The following is a 25,079-nucleotide window of genomic DNA, read 5'->3' as shown; positions in this document are numbered from 1 at the left end:
TATCACCAAAAATGGACAATACAAAGAATACTCCATTATGTAAAAACTTTCCATAGACTTCTCTAGAAAAATGTTTTTCTTTAATAATATTAGTGGTTTTGTATGTTTTATTTTAACATTTTTCATAGAAGTTTGATTATGAAGTATACTATTTTTAAACGATCATTCCTCTTCCCATAATGATCACAGCATGTTTTGCTTCTTGTTGCTTTAAAAGGATTATTTTAAACTGTTCTTTACAACAATGGGTGTGAAGGAAAATGCCAAAATATAAAACCTTCACATCTTGTTGAAATTTGACATTTCCCACTAGTTAAGTAATATAAACATGCTCCACCTAAATGTGCAGTATTTTAATGGCATCATTTTCACATTTTAATTATTGTCACATTTCTTCCTCATTTAGGGAGACGTCTGGTGAACACCCGTGGGATCTAAAGAAAAAGTAAGATTTAAAACATGCTGGGGTTTTTGCCTGACTTTCAAATGTTCTTTGTTTTATTATGAAACAGTGTGACTTTACTACTGTAGGCTGTAGCTTCTTTTAAAAGTGTTAGTAATTTTATTATGGAGCACGAGGAGTAAAAATGAATTTTGGGTAATGTTAGGTTATTTAAATCTCTAAAAAAATCTATATCAGTTTTCTGTATACAGTAGGTAAACTTCAAGACATTACTTTGGGATACAGGAAAACATCATGACCTAGGTAATGGATAAGTTTCTGTTGTCAAGACAAAATATGAGCCTGTAGGTAAATTTTTAGAAGATATTGCTTTACAAGACACACTGTACATTGCTGTAATTGCCTATCTGACATCTACCTAACAGTGGAATAAGTCAGTGCGTGTTAATTTGCTGCCCTAAACTCTGCTGCCTGTGTAACTATGTTTTGATTAGCACTAGAGTCTGGGACATGCAATCGACCCATTCCTCGAGTGAGATATGTTGAGATAATGCAGGTAGAATCTTCCATAAATGGGGTGGGAATGAGAAAGGGCAATAGTCCGAAGCTGAGAAAGTGAAAAAGGAGAAAAGTGAACATAATTAGGAGAAAGATGGCAAATCTGCATAAGAATAAGCAAATAATGTAAGCAAATAGATCACGTATTGGAGAAAAAGGCATTGTGATCACGTAGAAGAGAGGAAACAGAGGAAGAAGAAGTAAATGTAGAGAGCAGGAGTTAGAAATTAAAACTAAATGGAGACAAGATATGCAATAGGTTTCATTTGAGAGGAAAAATGGGTGACAGTCGTAAAATATAATAAAAGGAAAAAGTTTCATTTTTAATTTCTGCTGTTTAGCTTATTTGACAGTTTTGTTCATTGAAACTAGAATGTGAACAATTTAAAAATAGAAGCATTGAAAATTTTTATCTATTTTATTGAAAAAAATAATTTGAGTCATTATGTAATTATTTGATGTTTCTGAGATGCTTGCTTTACGCAGAATTTAAGTCATATTTAAATGACAAAAATGTTTCTTGATCTATTCCAAGTTGTCTTGCTAGTGTTCGAGATTTTCTGTGCCCGCGAAATCACTTGACTTGTAAAAAAGTTAAAATCAAGCATTTAGAGAGGTGAAAGAAGTTATTAAAATGTGGTTCTTGTCTATAGAAAGCATATGTTCAACAATTCAAATGTATAGTTAGAATAGTTTCAAATCACTCCCACATTCAGAGACATAAAGCACTAGAATTACCCTGTAGTTATCCTGTAATTGCTACTTGCTGGCAAAGGAAAGGTTAACACTAGTACATATCTCAATTCTAATGTGCAGGTTTACCAAGAAATCTGTAGAATTGAGTTTTTCTGTCCTGAAGTGCAAGCCATAAAGATTCACTGAGGTAACCTCCCTCTGCATTGACACACGGATGCAAATCAGCAAACATCCCTGTACATCAGTAGCACTTGACAGGTGTAGCTCTAAGTTTATGTCCACTGATGTTGTTTATTGCTTTTAGGGACTATAACGTGTCAAGCTTTTACTGGCAAAACAAAAGGGTTCTTATTAATAATTGAAATATGTTCAGAGAAATTCGTTGGTCATTTATGAGCCGTTATGAAGGAAGTTATTATGACTGGCCACTGTGTTTCATAATCACAGAGCAGAGCTCAACAGTAGAATGAGAATCTCTCATTGACTCTAAACCCTAAATACTAAGTGGAACCTGGCACTACAACTAAATGACAGAATTTTCTGGTCCTCGATGTTTTCATGTTTAACATGAGCTCGGTCCTACCTACTGACAAGACTGCGGCATTTGAGCCAGCTCTCACTCTCAAAGTATTTGGTCCACACTACTGAATGACATAACTTGGGGTGTTGGGTCCTAGCTGCCTAGCAGCTCCTGACTATAATCCCTTGAGCTGCACAATGACTGTGCAAGAAATGTTGCAGCTGTTCGTAGCTATCACCCTCATGGCTGTATATCTATCCAGAGTGCAGGAAAACAACTTTCGTCCTCATAAAACTCCTCACTGGCTACTGGGGCCTTACACTTCTCCAATGGAATAAAACTAAGACCAGAGGGTCTCACTAGTACTTACTAGTACTAGTACTAGGCGAGGTAACTTTATATACATCTCCTCTTATAATCCTCAAATACATCACATAAAGTATATCTGATTGTTCCTGTTTTCTCAATGATTCTCAAAAGAGCGTGGTAACATGCCTCAGAGAAGCTGGTATTTGAACCCAGAACTCTTTCCACAGCTCATATGCATTCTAAATGCACATTACTAACTTCCTTAAAGAAAGGTCCTTTTTTTAATGCACATATTTGGGGGAGAATTATCATAGTGATTTCATCTACACTGGTGTGGAGAAAATGTTTAAAAGACATGACAAATCTTTAAGGAAGAGCAAGACTTACTGTTACTTCCCTATACATCACTGTGTACCTGTGTTGAGCTGCAGTAAGATGTCTCAGAGTTGTGCTGTGAATGTGGCCTACAGGGAAGCATTAGGAAGGAATTTCAAGAAAATCTGACAACTTTTCCTCTTTGGCTGGTCAATAGCAGAATACCTCAAGACTTCCTTATATGTGCCTTTAAGATTCAATCCTTGCATTCCTAAGGTAGAGTAGCAGAGACAAGTCCCAGTTTTTATATTTCTCCTGCAAATAGATCACGTATTGGAGAAAAAGGCATTGTGATCACGTAGAAGAGAGGAAACATAGGAAGAAGAAGTAAATGTAGAGAGCAGGGGTTAGAAATTAAAACTAAATGGAGACAAGATATGCAATAGGTTTCATTTGAGAGGAAAAAGGGGTGACAGTCGTAAAATATAATAAAAGGAAAAAGTAATGTAAGCATATTCAGCATTCTTCTCTTCCATAACCAAAAACCAAAGATCTTTTCTGTGGGCTTCTGTTTTTCTGCTGACGATGTGAAATCTGCACTTCATTTGAGTTGGTCTAAGTCTACTTGCTGAAGTCACAAATGAAAGTAATTACTTTATCCAAATGTACATTGAACAGTCCCTTTGAGACTCCAGTCTGTTAGACTTTTTGAGCAAAAATGATAAAAGCTGCTGGAAAGATTAAAATAGGCTCACATGATTAGTTATTTAATTTTAAAAATAATTATTTCTCCCCAACTGCATTAAAATAAATATGCTTTTAGACAAACTGATTCTGACTGGTTAGAATGTTAAGTAAAATCCACAAAGTATCCACTTTGTACTGTGTCACACGCATGAATATACTTACATGTACACAGACGTAAATGCACTCAGACTTACACACATACACGCACAGAATAGGGGAAGAACACCCCCTTCATTTCAAATTCTACTTTATATTTCTAACAGAAATAATGGTGAGAAAGTGATTATGAAGAAAGGATAAAATAATTAATCCTTAAAAGTAAGGGCTGGGGATTTAGCTTAGCAACACAGCACCTACATGGCAAGCGTGAGGTCTTGAGTTCGATTCCTGGTACCGGAAAAAAAAAAATCCATAACTGTGTTACTGTGTCTCTAAATGTTTTTTTTTTGTTGTTTTTTTTTTTTTTTTTTTTTTTTTTTTTTTTTTTTTGGTTTTTCTCCGGTACCGGGAACCGAACTCATGGCCTTGCGCTTGCCAGGCAGGCGCTTTGCCACTGAGCTAAATCCCCAGCCCCTGTGTCTCTAAATGTTAAGTAACCTATGGCTATCTAATCACTAGGTTTTAAGTAATAGCCAACTAGATTTTAAGTAATAGCCAACGTGTTTCAAAGCAGGAGATGAAATGTGTTTAGGGTAATATCACAGTATAGATCGCTTTCTTTGGATTGTCTCCCATGTAAAGATACTACTTGGTAAAGATGACAGTAATATTGATTGCTTCTTAGTTGTACTGCAATTACCATAGATAAACACATTTCTTTTTTCCTTCGATTATCCCTGGTAAGGAATTTCCAGACGAACACTATATTTTCTTTAGAATTGATTGTGTTCTTATCATTCTAGGTAATCACATATGTATCCTCCATCCTTTTATAAAACTGGACTTAATGTGTAGAAAAGTTCAGAAGAAAAAGGTGAGCTTCTAGATAGCCCTTTTGAGGGCACCGCTGAAGTTATTATAGAAACATTTGGAGTCTTACACAAGACAAGGAATCTAAATTGCACAACATAGCCACGTTTCCATCTAGACTGTGAGAACCAAGTGTTATCTTGGGATCATGGAGGAGTCATTTAAAAATATCAGCTTTTCTTATGAAACTCAAGTAATAAATGCTTCCAGAAAAGATGAGTTTATAACAAAGGACCAAAGAACCGTTTATTATACACTGCTACCTCTTTATTTCCAAAGAGTTACTGTTCCTCTGTGAATTCTACACAGAGCATATGGTTTATCTGCTATTGAAAAAAACAAAACCTGTTCATTACCTGCACCCATCACTGGTGATGAAGATGAGAATTCATGAAAAGGGTGAAAGTGCAGACCTCAGAGCTCAAGCCTGGGGGCGCACCTACAGTACCATCTATTAGTGAGGCTAGAGGCTAGTTAAACTGCAAGATGCGCCTAACAAAGGATTCATTTAACCTAAGTCTGCACACTGAAACCTTAAGTGAGACTCTTTATGAATGGGAAATGTTTAGCCACACAACCTCAAGGACAGAACCAATGTTGATAATGGTGACTTCACTACAATCAGAATAAACACACTGGCTACCTCCCCTTAGCTGTTCAAAGCAAGTATGCCCTGAGTGTTTGTGTTATTTTGGGTGCCTGGCTCAGGAGAGAACTGCTCCTGTCTGTGCTCCCTATACATTTGGTAACTATGCAACAGTAGCAAAGCCTGGCTCTTCTACACTTTCTTAAGTCACATACTTACATCTGGACAAAAGTTAATTCTTAAAAGGCCTATTTCATGACAGTCATTAATAGCACCTCCAGTGCTACTTACCATGCTCTAGGGAAAGGAAGCAGAAGCTTGCTGCTTCTTCCCTTTAGGGCAGATAAAAATATTACTTATTCAACAGAGACTGTTACCAAAGATAGCAGTGAGGAAAGATTCATCTATATTTGATCACCTCTTTGCTATCATCAGTGATCAATGATAGGTCCTACCAGTGTCACCATAGCACTATGGGGTACTCCCTTGGCACATTGATTCTGCTTGGTTCCAAGGTTAATTCTAGTCTCTGCGGCCCTGCATATTAATTATTGCTGCAGAAGCTTTTTATAAGATCAGAGTTTAATCATTTTTTTTGTTGCCTTGACATAAACCCATAAAGCCTCAGATGTTTGGGAGGAAAAAATATGAGAACAGGCAAGAGTTTTCAAACTTCATTGCCAAGGTTTTTTAAAATTAGTATCTGTGCTATCTGCATCCCTTTCTTTAACTCCACATCCTTCTCCTGCCTGTTAGTATGATCTGTTCAATTTATCTGCTTCATTTAAAACCTTCAGGCCCTCAGAATTTTGCTGAGAACCTTACCTAAGAAGATGAGATAGACTTCTGGGGGTGTAGTCTCTGAAGACATAGGCTGGTCACAGATTTTCTTTTACCACTGCTGAGTTTTGTGAAGTTTTGTGAATGTTCTTCTCTACCTGATGCTACAGGATATAATGGCAAAGACATATACTTGCACACAGCAGAAAATTATAATTCCTTATCCTTGAAGACAAAATAGAAGAAATATACACATATTGCGTCAATAGACAATACACATATACGTCATATTGCGTGATAGAGCTTGATCAAAATTTCAGTAGGATTCTGTATTTCTGCTTTATGGTCTACCTTTTTCTTAGATCTACTTAAAGTAGAAGTCACTAGATGTTATGCCTATATCCACTTTTCCTTTTCTGCTTGTGAGAAATTCTCACCCAAGTGTTTAGGCACTTGTATTAGAAATTGCCATAACTTCCTTAAGTATATGAACCTATCACTTCTGACGTCTTCTTAAAGGGTTGGGGATTTAGCTCAGTGGCAGAGCGCCTGCCTGGCAATGGCGAGGTCGTGAGTTTGACTCCCTATACCGGAAAAAAACAAAAAAGAAAAAAAACAGAAGTCTTCTTAAATATTGAGAATAATGCTGCTTTCACCACACTTAGTCAATATTTGTAAAATATATATGTGTGTTAGTTTTCCATGATATGTAACAAATTAGCACAAACTTGGTGGCTTAACACAACATATATTTATTATCTCACAGTTTCTGTGGGTAGGATGGGAGTGGCTCACTGGGATTCTCTGCAAGCAATCAATGCATCAATTAAGGCTTAGTTTTTATCCAAAGGCTTGATTGGTAATGGGTGTATCCAGTTAACTGAGGTTGTTAGAAACTATATCCTTCTAACTCCAAGTCTGAGGACTCTGGATTTTTGATGGCTGTTGGCTAGTGGCACTTTCCAGCTCAGGAGCATTGTGAAGTTCCTTCCCTATAGCCCTCTTCATAGATTTTCCACAACGTGGAATCTGGATTCTTCACAGTCAGTAAAAGAGAGGAAGACACTATTTCACCAAAAGTCTGATAGCAAGATTGAGCTCACACTCTGTGGGCAGAATTTTCAACATGGACACCATGCACTGGAGCTATATATCAGTAGTGAAGCTCTTGCCCAGCATACACAAGATCTGGCTTTAATTACAGCTGTGCTCCCCACAAAAAAATTGACACCAAAAGGAGACGATTAGCAGAAATACCTTGAAGGCTCACTGCTACAGGGATCATCACAAGGATCAGTGACAAGGGCAGCCCTGAAATGCCAACTTTGCATGAGAATTTAAAACTGCACTACAGAAAATAAACATCTTAGTTTGATCTTACTAATGAATATGTAAAATGTCTATTAAAATATTTGTAGGGTGTAGAATTGTCACTACACTTGATGACTGAAATACCACATCCACGCATTTCCCATTGTTAGAGATGAACTCCTGAGGGAATAAGAATGTGTTCTCAGCTACTCTGGCAGTGAATCACACATGAACCTCATTGCTTGCGGAGTGCGTTCTGAGCCTTAGGACTTTGAATAACACAGTTTGTTCATAATGTATACCTCATAATATTGACTATTGTTTGACCCGTAACAACCACAGAGGTGATTATATGTTATGTAATTATAAGCTGTGGCTATTATGTGTTTTACCATCTATTTATCCATAGGTCTGTTTTCTCAAATTACCACTTAATTCTATAATATTTACATCAAAAGCTCCAGGCTTACTAGTCTTCCAAGATGTGAGAATAATGGGTGAATTATAAGCTATTCTCTAAGGAGCACTATATTGGAATTTGTGAGCCACATCTCATGATCGCTGGAAAAATTTGACAATTTATCTTCCTGGGGTGAAGCTAAAACAGGTGCTATTTCTGATTGTCCCTGCAGACCATAACTGCCACTATCTACTGAATAGAAATGACCTCTAAGGTAACCGGGATGTACTCCCCATAGCAATTTGTAAGGAACGCAATCAAAATTGTGAGCACATTAGATACAAACCCAAAGACAAAGAGGATTTTTGCATAACAAAATAAACAATAAAAAACACTGAAATTGTAAAATAATTATATTTATTCAGGTTAACATCTACTGAGTATATTCTTGTATCTGTTATGATACAAGAATAAGCCCATAAGCCCTACAATAAGCCCATGATATCCTTCAGCCCATGTGTTAGTCAAAGTTTTGTTTACTGCAACAAATACTTGAGGTAGTCACCTTAAAAGGAAGAAAGCCTCATTTTGGTTCAGTTCTGAAGGTTTCAGTATGATGTCAGTTAGCCTATTTCTTTCCCACAGTGCATCATGAGGGAGGGGTGTAGCATAGGAAGGTGCTCGCTTCGTAGTAGCCAGAAGGAAAGAGTGTGAGCAGGAGATGGCATGAGAGAAAGGGAGGAGCAGGGCCCCAATATTGCCTTCCAGAACACATACCCCCATATGTCCTGAGGATGTCTGTCCAACTAGGACCACATCTGAAAGATTATTTCACTATTTTATAGGCCCTCATGCTGTGGACCAGACCTTTAACCCTTGAGTCATTGGGTGATACCACCAGCCCTTTTAACTTGCAAAAAGGGTCACAAAACTACCCATCTTATGTATATCAGTCAGGATCCTGTGGGGAAATTAGTGGATATTTATAGAGACAGAGGGAAGATTAACAGAGAGTCCAGTATCCTGGATTAAGTGCAAGCTACATCCACACCTTGGCTGGATGAGACAAAGTGTTATCAGGACTCAGAAAAACCTGTGTTATTGAAGAGGGCCAGCCAGCAAGAACCTGTGACTTCATGTGCCCTATCATATAAAGAACCAGAAGTTTGAACCCCCGGTATTGTGAAGGAGTCTACCTTGGAGACACACACTCGGGCGTCTTGTTTTCTTTTACCTTAAAGTATTCTTCTGGTACCTCCCACTGTCTGAACCAAAGAGAAGCCACAGTGCAAAAGAATCTAGTTGGTGCAGTCCATAAATGTCAAACTCAAAAGGCAAAGAGGTAAGGTGAGTGTTAAGACTGTATCAGGAAAACCAAGAAATGAATGTCCTACAGCATATCACTGTGCATAAGAAATTCATAGTGTTATGGATATTTTTGTCTGATTTTTATTAAAATTCTACTAGTTCAAATTCTGCTAGTTATGTCTTGCTTCACTTTATGCCTGAGAAATACTAATAGAAATAAGTTGAATCTGTTACTTTCTAGCACTGCTTTAAAGACTATATCTATGATAAACATGGCTACTTTTCAGAAATCCTGGGACTTCTAAAATGCATTATTGAAGTTTTTAACATTCCTTTAATCATTCAAACTGGTTAAAAGAAATTTAAAATTTCCATTTTGTGTATGCTTGCAAGTTTACAACATTTCTGTAACTCCAAATCTTCTTCAACAGAAAGCCTAAAAGCTATAGAAGGAGCAGAACTTATCCAAGGACCCCTTGACAAAACCCAAAGTCAAACGAAGATTCTCAGAACTCCTTAAAATGAGTCAGACCAAGCTGGGTTTGGTAGCTTATGCCTGTAATGCCAGCACACTGGGAGGCTGATTTAAGAGGATTGCAGATTCCAGCCTAGCCTGGGAAACCTAGCAATTTAGCAAGAGTCTCTCAAAATTTTAAAAAATACCATTTTTAATAAAAGTGTTGCAGATGTAGCTAAGTGAAAAGGCCCTGGGTTCAGTCTCCAGAACTGAAAAAGTAAAAAAAAATTCAGCCAGCCGAAATCTGAAAAGAATTTACAAAGGTTACCGCACATTTTTATCACCTGTTACTTTTGTACTCTTCCTTTACACTCTTGATGTGGACACAGTGTCCAAAAACAAAGAAAAAAAGGAAAGAAAAAGAAAGGGAGAGAGGGAAAAGGAGAGAGAGGAGAGAGGGAAGGAGGGAGGGTACCAGAACAAGGACTGTTCTTCTTTGAGGAAACCTAATGGTGCTTCAAAAAATATCCACAGTTAGTACATTTTCTTGTTCCTGGGACAAAATAGCTCAACACTTACAAGTTAAAGAGGAATGGTTTCTTTAACTCACATTTGTAGAGGTTTTAGCCCATAGTCAACTGGCTGAAAGGCAGGGTGGCATGGTAGAGGGACATCACAGGAGAAACAGTTCATGGCATGGTAGGCAGAAGGCACACGCAGCAAGCAGCTGCAGCAAGCCTGCCTCCTTTATATCCCTTCATGTTCCATCCAGCTGCAAATCTATTGATTGGTGCCACCCATACCAAGGGTAGAGTTTTTGGGGAAAATCTAGATATGAGCCAAAACACCCACACATAATGCTATATGGATCTTGGTATCTCGTTACCCAATTACCCTGCTGTAAAGCTACAGAACATGCAAGCATATTCACAACACGCAGACTGACACAGAACTTCCTACAAGGTTTCTTAGGATACCACTCAGATAGTCAAGAATAACCAGATATGTGATCATCAATTGCAACAAAAAGAAAATTTTAAAAAATACAAATTAGGGAGCATATTAATAAATATTGGATTTATTAATTTAGAATAAAATATCAATTATAAGCTGGAACAGACAGTAAAGGGAAAAATATCCTGCATATTTAAAATATAAGAGCAAATAGACATCAAAGGAGGGATGAATGATAAAGATAATGAAATTATCTAGAAAATTGAATGAAAAATAAAATAACACAATAAGAAAAAAAGTTGTAAAATAGAGAATTGATCCAAATTAGCTAATATCTGACTAAAATGACTACCAAAGAAAGGACAGTGTAGACAATCTAGGAACAAAAGTAACAAGGATATAACAAAAGAAATTTACTTTTAGCCTAAAATACATGATTCTCCTGATTGGAAGGATTCAGCAACAGCTTATCCTGTGGAGTTTTTTAAGACCTACTACAAGGCACATCATAGAGAAATTACAGAATAGCCACACTAAGGAGTCTAAACCAAAGAGAATAGGCAGCAGACAGGGAGTCTGAGCACAGGTAATATACTGAGTAGTAGTATTGAGCACTCACTGCTAGAAGATAGGAATTCCTTTAAAATTCTAGGGAACAAAAGCAAACAATGTCCAGCTTAGAATTCTATATTCAGTGCAAACTTTCAATAAAGTGAAAGTATAATAAAGGTCATTTTTGAAAGGCAGGTATTTTAAAAATGGTTTTCCTTCTGATTTTTTGTAACAATCAACTGGAAGATTTGCTTAAGCATCACTTGGGAGCAAATAACACAAGATAAAACAAAGATCTAGAGAACTGGAAGCTACACAGAAAAATATCAAATGTCAAAATAAACCTAAAACTTCATGTGGGCATGGAAAGCAATAGATGCAGACTGATATAGTAGGAGAGGGGGAGGGAAGGTCTATGAGAAGGAAATGGAATTGATAGAAAGTTTGTCACTATTCCTGAGTGTTTAGAAAAAAAGCATAAGTAGGCCTGCATTGGGTCTATTGGAGCATCTTAGGAAAAAAAATACGACAAAGAAAAGTGAAAATGTAAGTAAATTTTTAAAATTAGAAACTTGTATTGAAAGTGTCTTTGTACAAATGCTTGCATTACTTTTCCTTCAATTCTATTATTTTTGGAGGTTTTGGAGGCTGGTAGAAATGTTTGGTTTGTTATTCTGAATAGACAGATCATTAAATATAGCTTCCTTTACCTCAAATTGCTACAAACTGGGATAGAAGAAGTAAAGGTCTTTTACTTCCCTACTTTTATGCCCATATACTAAGTATAAACATCACTGTTCAAACTTACTTAAGAAATTATTTCTTCTTTCTTGTAAAAAATATTAATTGTTTAAATAAATACATTTTTACCCTTTACATGAAAATCTATTGCAAATTCTGTGGATCAATGGAATTCCAATTAATTGTATCCCTTACTCATTAATTGTGCCACATTATGAAATGTATTTATAATAACAACAATGCTCCCTAAATTTAATGGACCAGCAGGCAGATGTTTACATATTTCTTCCCAATATCAGCATAAAAATAGCAGGCAGATTATGTAAATAAATATGGTAATTGCAGCCCAATGGGAATTGCAAATTTGGATTTCAATCTTCATTTTAACAAAAAGTCTCTTACAGAGGTAGAACTCTGGGGATCAGTGGCTCTTCAGAATAATGTTAGCCTTTAAACTTGAATTCATAAATACCAAGGGAAGGAATAATTTTTCCATGCCTTCCTTTTAAAAATTACATGTTTTGTTCATTCTTGAGAAGAATAACATGAAAGAAGGAGAAGAATCAAAATTCATAAATTATGTATCATTATACTTGCTCTGATAGCCTTTCTAGCATAAGAGAGTTTGGAGTGATAGAGACAGACTTGCACACTGAAAATGTTATGGCGTTGTCACTTGGGTACATTTTCAGTCTTTCTTTTGACAGCTAAATTCATGTGTTCCAAATGTGAAAGTGATAGAACTCTCCACCGAATCCATTATACTATTGCTTCATTCTAAGAGGAAGAACCCATCTTATGGCTCATTGATGCATTTTGTTCTATGAAGATTAAAAGTTATTTAATTTATGATGAGCAAAATAAAGAGTTTAGGCTATTCAAATAGAAGCCTCAGAAGGTGTGTGTTAAAGAAAATTCCAGGACTCTTTATTTCCCAAACAATCAATGTATGTATGGCTTTACTTTTCTATAGCAAGTTTAGTGATGCTAGTAACCCGGTCTAGAATAGCAGTACAACCCTTGAACAATGAGAAGTATGAATTTATCTTCCAGACATAGTCAAATTATGATAAGTAATCTTGATTTGCTTCTCTGAAAAGAAAAAGGATCTCTCATTTAAGAAAGTCATGGTTAGAGCCAGTGAAGCTTGCTAAAATGTATTAGCGAATAATAAAGTGAACTTTATTAAAAGACACCCTTGGGAGCAATCCCATCATCCTCCACAGCTGAGAACAGCAGAAATTGTCACCTGGCCCTTTTCGTCTTCTTATACTTAGCATTTTATGAAATGACTTTTTATGCAAAGAATTGGAAAAGTGTAATTGAAGTCACCTTTTTAAGTGATTTGTGAATGGTAGATGGTTCACTCCAGACACAGATGAATTTCCTACTTTATTTTGTTCATCAACTATTTTACACTGATATTCCTCTCTCACTTGTGAGAGTTATAATTATCATCAATAACAGTAATTATTAACTAAGTACCTACTCTGGGCCGTACACCATGCTTCTTCACTTACACCTACTATTTCTTTTTCTCTCAACAGTCAAGCAAGAGAGTCACCAATGTTCCCCCACTTTGCAGGGAAGGAAATTCATACTCAGACCAGAGTTTCCATTTCACTCATCTGACATAAAATGTCTAGCAATGAGTTGAATCAATAGATAACTGTTAATACCTGCCATGACTGGCTTATGGTTAAAGCACTTTAGCTGATTGAATTTGCTTTTATTTCAACCAATAGGAAAGACTGAGTCCGTATAAAACTACTTGGATCGTTCCCCCTGAAGGTCCACTGAAAAGGTATGCACTGGAGGTTTTAAAGAGGGAATGACAATGAGATCATGGTCAGTGCCAGCAAGTGATGCCATGGTCTATAATACAATTAGCACCTGGCAGATAATGTAAATAGCACTGAAAATTAGCTCATTTTTGGCTACCCTACATCCTGTGAAATTGAACAAAACTTACATTGAAAATAAGCCCAGTCTTTGAGTTTTTAAAAAATTTTCTTGCTTTATTTTTATCTTCTTAGACACATGGGTTTTAAATAAAAAAAACTGTGGCTCCGTGCTGCGCCCTGCCTAACTCTCTTGCTCCACCAAAAGAGACGAGCTTTATGGATTCCAGGGGAGTTTGCTTTTCAACATTACCTCTTGTGCATGGCCAATTTTCCTTCTATCCCTTAATTTCCTCTACGGTTATATCATCCAAACATAAATTTATTTTCTTCCTACAACTTTTTCACCTTTTGAAAATGAGAATGATCTATACGGCTAAAGAATGTCAGGAAGGAAAACATTTGGAAAGAATTACATGGGATGCAGTCACTCCGGATCTTGATCATTCTAGTCCACAGCAGCCAAGTAAGAAAGCAGGCACAGGGTGTTATGGGCCAAACGTTTAGAATTCCGCAGTATTTATGGCAGATAAGTGATTTAGAATTGACCTAGTTGTATAGTTCCAGCAACTCTTGCATTGACATGCCTGAGAAGTAGTAGAAGGACGAAAGTATGAGGTTTGTACTTTATGCGCTAATTTGTTCAAAATAGTTCAAATGTAGCATGGAGACAGTTTAAAGCTTTCTGTGTTGAATTTCTAAACATTGAAGTAGATTAAAATAATGGGAATGCTTGCCCAAGTATAGATTATACTAATAAAATGATGTTGAATATTGAACAATACTGTGGAGATTTGAGGTGATAAACTTTTTAACTTAAATAATTTTAAACAACAAAACTGTGGTGTGCTGTTAAAACATACAATTTTCTAAAAAAGAAAAATGTAAGATCATGTGTACAAAACACTACTCTTTACAGTGTAACAAGTAACTTACGCTGGAATTACACCTTGACGAGAGGTTGGGTCTATGGAAGAATGCAATACACATTAATTAAGATCATTAATTAAGTCTTTAATTAACCACTAATTAAGTGTTTGACTTCTTGGAAGGCAACAATATCTACTTGAATTTGATATGCAACCATGTCCCTATGTATTATAGTGTGATTGGAAATTGTGATTTTCCTAATTTTACTAATAGACAGGAATCTATAATAATCTTGCTCAGAGGAGAAATCTTTTACTGGCTATCACATAACACTTAAACAACAAACAAAGTAGACATTAAAGAGCTTCAGTTTGAAGCAGCAAGTAAATATTCAACTTTCTGACCAATGATGCTATCAAAGCCCAGCTCAGCCAGTCATCCACAATGGACTTACTATCCATTACTAAACATATTCCATACTTCTGTTGAGTACATGACAGTTTCTTCACTTGGTGTTAAAAAGGATATGCAAAATAAATGTGTAGTTCCAAGTGACAGTGACCAATACAGGACCACTCACATATTAGCAAACCTTTCTTAAAGTGTGTACTTCCAAAACTATAGTCAAACATATTTATATTAAAGGGGAGTGGGCATTTCTAGTCTCAAAGCACATTTTGGTAGTTGAGAGCTCAGAATACAAATAGAGGTATTTTAACAGCTGGCACCAGCTGAGGGAGATTCCCAAATACAGGACAGGACCAGATGCAAAAGACAGACTGCCTAGAGTTTTGAATGTCAGGGTTTTACATTCAGCTATCCATGTCTCAGTTGTTCATAGTGCAATAACAGAAACACTAAAGGAACCAGAATCTAGAACCTCACTAGATTACTAAGATGAGGCAGTCACTGGTTACACCGGTTCAAAGTACAGGGACAAAGACTAAAAGAATAATGTACAGTAAATATTTCAATAATATTTCCTGGTTCCTGCATCTAGAGTTACCAAACATACTCTAAAAGGCACAGTGATCCAGTAGAGTGCAGATAAGCTAGATCTCCAGATATAAAAAGCATTTTTATAATTTTTAAAATTTAAACATAACCATTATGAGTGATTTTTCTGCCACAGCTCTGCTCACAAAAATATTGCTTATTTAACAGTCTCTTATAAGTCTGAAAGAGCTGGGTCCAACATACCACTGAAAGTAACATCAAATATCTAAGGAGAAAGGTAGGACAAGAGAGGTAGGTCTTCCATAGTGCATATGGGAGTCTCTTCCCTAGCGGGAGGACCAGTGGGGCTCTGATCTCTTGGAAAGAGTGTGTCAAGCAGAAGCAACTCCCTCATGTTCTGGTAAGAGCAGGGTATTAAATATATTTCCAAGTCACAGATTTAGGGCAAAAGAAGTAGACAAATGCCCAGTAACCGGACTAAAGCCAAGAAGTATGTTGTTGAGACTGGGAAAAAAGTCTACTTACATATGAAGCTTCAAGTAATATCGATTAAACACCATAAAGGACCTTAGTACTGGTGACAAAAATTCTATTTGTATAGGAATATCCTTGCACTATAAATCCCTTGCCTCTATAGGCATATAATTAATTAGAAAAGGACTAGGCATAACTTCCAAAGATGGAGAACTGTGATGATATAATAGAACAATTGATTTCATTTTTTCATTATTATTGATGTGGGGTTTTCTTGAATTTTGAGTCTGCAAATCAGTCTTTAGTATGGGGTGACAAATGCCTTGGTTGTAACTTGGCTTCCACTTAATTATTTCCATTATGTTAATTTGTACATAGCAATATTTAATATACTTTAGTGCTCAATAATATTAAATTCTGTCAAGGTTATATTTCTGAAAAATCTTGTGGTTCATACTTCTTTATATTGCATATTTCGTCTCTCCTTTTATCTTACCATTTCTCTGATCATTTGGAGGAGATAAATATACTACCTCCTATATACTATGTGGTATGGGATTTTATAAATCAGGCTTTACTAGTAATTCTTATAAAATAAGGAGAAAATAACTTCCACTGAGATGGTTAGAGTAATTCAATTAGAGTTTCATAATGTGGTAAATGGACTTGAATTCCTTCTGCACACACACACCCATACACACCACGGACATACATCATTATAGTAAGACTGCAACCAGGAGCCCAGTGGACAGGAGCTAGACAAGTGATTTAGGAGCAGAGAAGGGACAATTCTGAAAGCTATAAATGGAATGAAAAACAAAATGTACACAAAGTTTTTATTTCATTTGGGATGACATGAGCTTGGAGCTAAGTTGGAACAGTAGATTTTGGAAGCCAGAAAGTAAGAAATCAAAACACCAGGTTGGTAGGTTACAAAACCTGATTTGTAAATCATACATTGAGAACTTTGGGTGTGTTTTTCCTACAATAGCGAAGTTTTCAAAATGGTGTTCAAAAAATACTGTCAGAGTCATAAAAGGGCTGAAATTAAACTTATGGAAGCCCCAAGCCCCAGTTTCCCCTAATTTCTCTTGAGGCTATGCATTTGAACCCTAATCTTGGGTTTTTAAAGTATTGAGCCAGCGATAGCATGCATCCCTTTATCCTAATGTGCTTGCAGAAAACAGAGGAGATTCTTACCTGGCCTGCATGTCCTGATTATGCCAAAATAGTGTTATGTTGGAGACTTAGACGTTCGTGCCATTTCTATAGCCATCTCGTTCTGAAACTTTGTGTAAGTCACTGGGCCACTCTGTGTCTCCATTTCCTGATCTGTAGAGTAATATCTAACTCACAAATTCATAGATAGCTTAGAGGCTGCAACCTTTTGCTAATCCCCCTCTAAAGCAAAGCAGAATTTAAATTTCAAAGATGTAAGGAGTATTTCTGCAACTCCAGGATTGAGTATGGTAATTTCCATATAGCTGTATGTAAGATGTCTCTGTTGATAATGTTAAATAGGTAGATGCATGAAATGAAAATGTTTGGTAAATAACAGGTGCCTCTTAGAATTAATTCTGCCAGTTTGTTTTTTTTTTTTTTTTTTTTTTTTTTCTAAAACCTCTGGCAATTTAAGGCAGTATCAGGAAAACACAGGTCCTCTTGTAGAAGGCAGGATCATCGAGGCTGTTCAAAAGGTCACTGTTAAACAGGACATGATTTGCTGCATCTATTTGGTGAGATACAGCTCACCTGCAATACTGACAACTCCCTGTGACCTCTCCATGATCAGTATGCTCTGGCTCAGATCCACCAGGTTATTTCTGATGATTTGGTTTTTGGAACTCCAAAACTTTTGGTGTCATTGAAGGTCCCTACATGTTGTGTTCTTTACAATAGACTCCTGCTTACTTATTCACTGTGATATTGCTCCTTAGCAAGGTTTAATTTGATGAAATGAGAGCTTCTGTACCGTTAGTAGTCAGACCTGAATACTAGCCATCTAAGTAGACTTCATTAATTATGCTAAAATGTTTGCTTTCTAAATGTCAGGTGTCCAGATGGTACCATGGCAATGGGGGTCATTAAAAATGCTTAGGCACACACAGAGAATCTTAATAAAGAAATATTTTTGCTAGAGGTAAAGGTCCATAGGAGAGGCAAATTAAAAGATAATAAAAGGTTAATAAGTTGAAATTTCATAAAGTAAAATTAAAACAATCACCTTGAAATGAGCTACAATATAACTCTGCATGCATTAATTTGTTTTTTCCATTTCTATGTCTGCTCTCTCTACCCCTATTTACCCATTTTTATCCAATGATCCCCCCCTATTGTACTCTGAAACAAATTTGCCAAAGAGAGATTTTATGTAATAAAGTCAGACTCCATTGTTATTGCTGTTTGGGGATTTCCTAGTTCAAGAGCTTTCCAGAGATGGTCTCCTAAGAGGACTGGGGCTTTATGTTCTAAAATCTGGAGTGATTATAACATAGCTCTACATGAAGATCTAATGGTAGAATTTAAAATAAGCAGTGAAGATGTCTACTTATAACCTTGCTTCACACAGCTCCATCCTTTATGATGGAACCTGAAGCTACACAGAAAACCCCCAGTTATCCATAAAAGCAGCATTTGGCCGGAGTACAAATTAGCCACCATATTGGCATATGAGAACCAACATTTCTCACCAAGAAGTAACACCCGTTGTAATATTAACTCTGTTTCCCAGGTAGGTTATCCCTAGTTTAGCACTGCTTTTTAAACACTGATGGGAGGATTGATTTTTCAACACCCCACACCATATTTTCTCCACAAAGCTACAATGTTTTATCATAAAAATCAATATCTACAACATCTCTGAAAATTTTGAAAATTCTCAAGATGATAATGAGCATGTTCTTTCATTTTCTGTAGAAATCCATTAAGCCTAGTCTGTAAGTGTAGTAGGAATATTAACTATACAGGATAATCAAAATACTCCAAACCACACCAACATATCTATGGAGGAAATAATGCTTGCTATTGTTTACTGTTTTATTCAACTTTTATTTTTAGTAATAAAAATTAAACAGCTGCACAAATAGAGAAATTCTCATGCCACTGACAGTTCATACAGATAATACTATGCACCCATCAAGCTTTATCACAAGTAGAGAAGAAATGTGAACCTAGTGCAGGAAGCTGATGAATCATTCTCTGAGGTTTTTAAAACCTATTTTTGGTCAGGTGTGTCAAAATATGAGTTATGAAGTATGAAAACAAATATGGTGAATGTTTAATTTGTTTTTAATTTATTACCCTATAAACGCACAATGCCATTAATCCTCCCCAGAATACTCCACCCCAGATGCCATCATTATGGCCACTTTTGAAGCATTTCCAGAAGTCCTCTTTGGTGTCTTTAGTTGCACTGTCATGGCTGCATCCATGTTCCAAATCAATTTAAAATCTACACGTTTCATAGTCATTTTGATTTTCTGTAAGAGCTAGAAGTCTTATCATGCCAAATTATTCAATAAAGTAGAAGAAGACACGCCGTAATGTGGGGGTTTTATTACTACACGTTTGCGGTACATGACTACACTCTTTGGTGTTAGTTGGTACGTGGAAACAACAGGTCTTAATTCTACTTGTCATCCCCTTGTCCTTCTCTCTTTCCTCCATCTCTTGACCTTTTCTCATGGGAGAAAGACCTAACTCCCTACTTCCTGTTACCTAGCTTTTATTTTGATCTTTACTTATACTTCAGGTTTCTCATAGAAGAGAAATCATGTGATATTTAAAATTTTCTGTCTGATTTATTTAGTTTACAAGATGCAACATTTTCCTATGAATAAGTTTACCCTTTATGGCAGAGTAGTATTTCATTGTGCATAAATACTACCAGAATTTTATCCATTGGTCTATTGATAAACATATAGGCCACTTCCAAACTTTATTATGACTCATGCTTCTATAAATATGAGTATTCATGTATTACTGCCATACAATATCTTTAATTCTTTCAGGAAGATACCTAGAAGAGAAATAGCTGGGTGGAAGGGAATTTCTATTTTTATTTTTTTCAAGTATGGTATTTCCATCAGATTTCCATAATGGTTTTACTACTTTATTTTATCAACAACAATGTAAAAGTGTGTCTTATTCCTCACAGTCTCACCAATATTTGTTACTATTTAATTTCCTTATGATAGCAATTGGTTCTGGAGTAAGATGGAATCTCAATGCTGTTTTATTTTAAAGAGAATTGAAAAAATTTTTAAATATTAAAAGTGATACATCCTACGGTAGTAAAGATTTTCAAAGTAGGTATTGGTGAGCTTCTGAATTTCTATAGGATCTGTAGTGATTTCACCCTTTTCATTCCTTATTGCATGAATTTGAGCTTTTTCTTTCCGTTTTTTTGATCAGGTTAGCTAGAGGTTTATCAATTTTTTTTATTCTTTCAAAGAACCAACCCTTTAATTCATCATTTCTTTGTAGTGTTTTCTTTGTCTCAGTTGCATTAATTTCTGCCCTGATCTTTACAATTTCCTACCTTCTTTGGGCTTTGGGATTGACTTGTTCTTTTCCTAAAAGTTTGAGGTGCAGCATTAGGCTATTTATTTGTTCTCATTCTGTTTTCCTGTGTGACTTCACCATTATAGACTTTCCTCTGAGGACTGCCCAAAAGAATGGATAGCATTCAGAAATCAACGAATAACAAATGCTGGTGAGGCTGTGGAGAAAAAAGAGCCCTTCTCCACTGTTGGTGGAAGTGTAGACTGATGCAACCACTGTGGAGATCAGTCTGGAGATTCCTCAGTAAACTAGGACTACAGGTCCTACTCAACCCAGCTATTTCCCTTTTGGGTATTTTCCAGAAGAACTGAAAACATCATGCCACAGTGATATATGTGCAGCCATGTTTATGCTTTATGAAAAGAAGCAGTTAATGTTTAGTTGTTTGATCAATCTTACATGATTATATTTATTTGACTGAGTAACCAATTTGATAACAATATGTAATGAAACAGCATTGTTAATTTCCTATCACCTTGTCTGTAATTCTATGTTGTTTCTATTGTTTTGGTGTGTTTTGTGAAAGTCTTTTTGTTTGTTAAGTTTTCATTCTTTAACTTTTAAAAAAAATTATACCAAATTTCAAAACAAGATGATAGGAACTTATCAATGGTTGTTATATTGCACATTGTTATCTTCAAAGTAGTTCTTCAGATTACCAGACATAGGCATGCAAAATTGATCAAAAAATTGAGCATAACTGTTCCCTTCAATAAACCAATAGAAATTAGTGGTACAATTATCTTAGCTATCTTGTGTACATATATATTTCTTCCCTTCCTTCTTTCTTTCTTTCCTCCTTCCCTTCATCCCAGTTTTTCTTTCCTTTTGAGCAATTTCTTTCCTTTTCACAATATCTATTGTACCTTTTGGATTTTATTTACTCTTTCAGTTTCTTACAGTAGAGAGATAATACAATGTTTACATGTGTGGGTCTGATTTATCTCACTTATGAGTATGATCTGTAGTTTCATCCATTTATCTATAAAAACCTCGAGTTTATCCTTTTTCATAACTGAGTAATACTCCATTGCATAAAAATACCACATCTTTTTTATCCATTCCTTGGTTTATGGGCATTTATGTTGTTTCCAACATTTAGCTAAGACAAATTGTGCTGCTGTAAACCAATAATAAATGCTGGTGAGTCAATGTTGTTTTAATTTGCATTAAATAATTGCCACAATGTTGGTCATTTTCTACGTATTTACTAGTCATTTATTCTCCTCCTTCTTCCTCCTCTCCTTTTCATTCTCCTCCTTCTCTATCTTCATGTCCTCCTCCTGCTCTTTCTCCTTCTCCTTCTTCTTCTTAGTATATATTCATTTCAGTTGCCCATTTTTTGATTGAGTCTTTTATTTTGGGTGGGTCTAATTTTTTGAGTTTGTTATTTATTTTAGGAATTAAATCTCTGTCTAAGGAAGAGCTGGAAAAATTTCTTCCCATTCTCTATGTTGCCTCTTCACTGTATTGATTGTTTGCTTTGCTGTGCAGAAACTTTATAATTTCATATAATCCCATTTGATCTTGATGTTCTTTCATGTGCAATTTGGATTCTGTTCAGGAAGTCCTTGCCTACAGCTATATCTTCCAGGGTTTTACCTATTTCATCTACCAGCAGATTGTGTTTCTGTTTCAATATTTACATATTTTATCCATTTCTATTTTAGTTTAGCACATGGTAAGATATGTGGAATTTTCTGCCATACTGATGTTGATCAATGTAGCTTTGTTATATAACTTAAACTCTTAGGTTGTGATGTGTCCTGCTTTTCTTTTATTGCCCAGAATTGCTTTTGCTGGTCTAGTCTCTTCTAGTTTCATATCAACTTTAGGATTTTTTGCTCTAGTTCTATTTGAAATGCTCTTGGTATTTTGGTTGGAATTGGGTCAAATCTGTGTATTAATGTTCAAAATACAGCCATTTTGACATTATTCATTCTGCCTACCCAACAGTGGGATATTGTTCCATTGTCTAATGTCCTTTTTTATCTCATTTTTCAGAGTACCTTAGATTTCATTATAAAGGCCTTTTACTTTCTTCATTAGGTTAATTCTTAAGTATTTAATTTTCTTGATGTTAATGCAGATGGTATTATTTTCTTAATTTGTTTCTGAGTGGGTTCTTTTTATGTGTACAAGAAAGCTATTGATTTTTTGTTGATTTTATATCCTTCTATGTGTTTAATTTGGTCATTTTCAGAATGGTATAAACATTCAATCTTCTGTCTAGATGATCATGTCTCTGTAAATATTGATAATTTGACTTATTCCATTCCTATACGTATTCTTTTCATTTCTTTCTCTTGCATGATTCCTCTGGTTAATGTTTTGAGTACTATGCTGAATACAATAGTGATAGTGGACATCCTTGTCTTCTTCCTGATTTTAGAAGTTGTTTCAGCTCTCTCCTATTAAATATGATGGTGACAGTAGGTTTATCATAAATGGCTTTTGTTAGATTGAAATAACATATATCTATACCTATTTTTCAGGAGATTTGTTTTTTTGAGTGTGAGTTTTCTTGCTTTTTTTCTTTTCTTCTTTGTTTTTTTTTTCTTTTTAAGATAAAGTTTTGCTATGTAGTTCAGGCTGGCCTTGAATTCATTTGGTATCAAAGGCTGATCTCGAAATTGCAGCAGTCCTCCTGCCTCAGCTTCCCAAGTGCAGGGATTACAGGCATGTGCCACCCTATCCGGCCTCAGTGTTTTTAATAATGAATGGATGTTTCGTTTCATCAAAGGCTTTTATGTACCTATTGATATGATCGTGTTCTTTTATACTTGCTTCTGTTTATATGATGCATTATATTTACTCATCTGCAGATACTGAAGCATTCTTGCATCCCTGCAATAAAGCCTACTCGGTCATGACACATGATCTTTTTGATGATTTGTAGTATTTTATTTGCCAGAATCTTGTGGGGGTTCTTTGAGTCTATGTTTATTAAACTGACCTGTAGTTCTCCTTTTTGGTTAGGTCCTTCTCAGATTTTGGATTCACAGTTTTGCTAGCTTCCAGGAATCATTTTGGGAATACTCCTCTTTCAATTTCATTAAAGAGTTGGAGAAGTATTGGTGTTAAATTTTCCCTGATGTGCTTATGTTCTTGTAGCATTCATCAGTGTTCTTCATCAGTTCAACGGTGTAGAACTCATTAGCGGTCTTGTGCTATTTTATTTTGAGGAGGGTCTCACTATGTAGTTCAGGCTGATCTTGAAGTCACTATGTAACCCAGGCTGGGCTCGAACTCACAGACTGTCAGCTGCTGAGATTACAGGCACGTGCCACCATGACAGCCTGTGCTTTTCTTAGATGGTCATTTTCTTGTTACTGCTGCAATTTCACTGTCTGTTATTAGATATTTCTAGGTTTTTATATCTTCTTGGTTGAGTTTGGTGATTCATATGTATTTAGAAAACTGTCTTACTTTTCTAAATTGTCCAAGTTTTGGAGTAAAAGTTTTCAAAGTATTTACTAATAATCTTCTAGATTTTTGCAGTGTGCATTTTGATTTCATGTTTTTCATTTATAATTGCATTGACTCATTTCTTTTCTTTCCTTCTCTTGCTAAAATTGACTGGTTGCCAATTTTGTTTATTCCTTAGAAAAACTAGTTCTTCAATTCATTGATTCTTTCTGTTGTTTTATTTCTCAATGTCATTAAATTTGGCTCCGATCTCTATAATTTTCTTCCTTGTGCTAGATTTTGATTTGGATTTCTTTCTTGTTCTTCTAGGAACTTGAGCTGCACCATTAGCTTATGTATTTGTTCTCACGCTTTTTCTGATATGGGCATTCACAGATATAGCTTCCATCTTCACAATGTTTTCATGGTGTCACTTAGGTTCTGGTTTGTTTTTCTGTCATTACTGTTTAAATCTAGGAACTGTCTAATTTCTTCCTTGAGTTTTTTTTTTTTTTCTGTGACCCATTTGGTTTTCAAAAGTATATTGCTTAATTTCCAAGCATTTTCATGATATCTCTGGCATCTTTCCACATTAATTTCTAGTTTTACTGCACTATGATCTGATAATATGCATGGGATACTTTGATTATTTTCCATTTACTTAAGCATGTTTTATGGGACAGTATGTGATGTACTTTGGGGAAATGTGCCACTGAAAAGAATGTGTATTGTGTCCCTCACATGAGGACTTCCTTTTGTTTGAAGATTTTGTTCAACTCTGACATTTCTTTGTTGACTTTTTGTCTAGCTGATCTGTCTATTCATAACAATGGTGTATTAACATCCCCTACTATAATTGTATTGATGTTTATCTGATCATTTATGCCCAGTAGTGTTTTATACATTGGGGTGTGCTGGCATTTGATCCATACATATTTATAATTATTAGCTCTTTTCATTGAATTATTCTCTTAATCAAACTGTAGTGCCCTTCTTTGCCTCGTCTGATCAATTTGGTTTCAAGTCTAATTTGTCTTAAAATAGGATAGTTTCTGCTTGTTTTTGGGTTGCCATTGGATGGAATATTGTTTCCTGTCTTTGATTTTTAGTCTACAAATTAATTTTTAGATTAAATGTGCTTCTTGTATACAGCACATCATTGGGTTTTGCTTCTTGATCAATTCTGGCAATCTGTCTCTTTTGAATGGGGAATTGAGACCCTTCACATCTAGAGTTATTACTGAAAGTTACTCACTTAATTTTTGTCATTGCATTGTTTTCCTGTTGCTGCTGCTCTTTT

General features: G+C 35.6%; 1 protein-coding gene across 10 annotated transcripts in view; it reads left to right on the top strand.

The window, feature by feature from the left end:
* Positions 1-25,079, top strand: part of Ptprd (protein tyrosine phosphatase, receptor type, D) — a 2,098,812-nt gene that overhangs the window by 1,444,179 nt on the left and 629,554 nt on the right. For all 10 annotated transcript variants that reach the window (XM_013516335.1, XM_013516328.1, XM_013516331.1 and 7 more), the window contains one exon: positions 407-445. The gene's annotated coding sequence lies outside the window, so the exon portion shown is untranslated. The remainder of the gene's footprint in view (positions 1-406; positions 446-25,079) is intronic.

This window comes from Chinchilla lanigera, unplaced genomic scaffold, assembly GCF_000276665.1.
Source record: "Chinchilla lanigera isolate Chin_1 unplaced genomic scaffold, ChiLan1.0 scaffold00033, whole genome shotgun sequence".
NCBI classification, from domain to species: Eukaryota; Metazoa; Chordata; class Mammalia; order Rodentia; family Chinchillidae; genus Chinchilla; species Chinchilla lanigera.
Note: the sequence above shows the minus strand (reverse complement) of the source record. Positions and strands in the feature narration are given on the sequence as shown.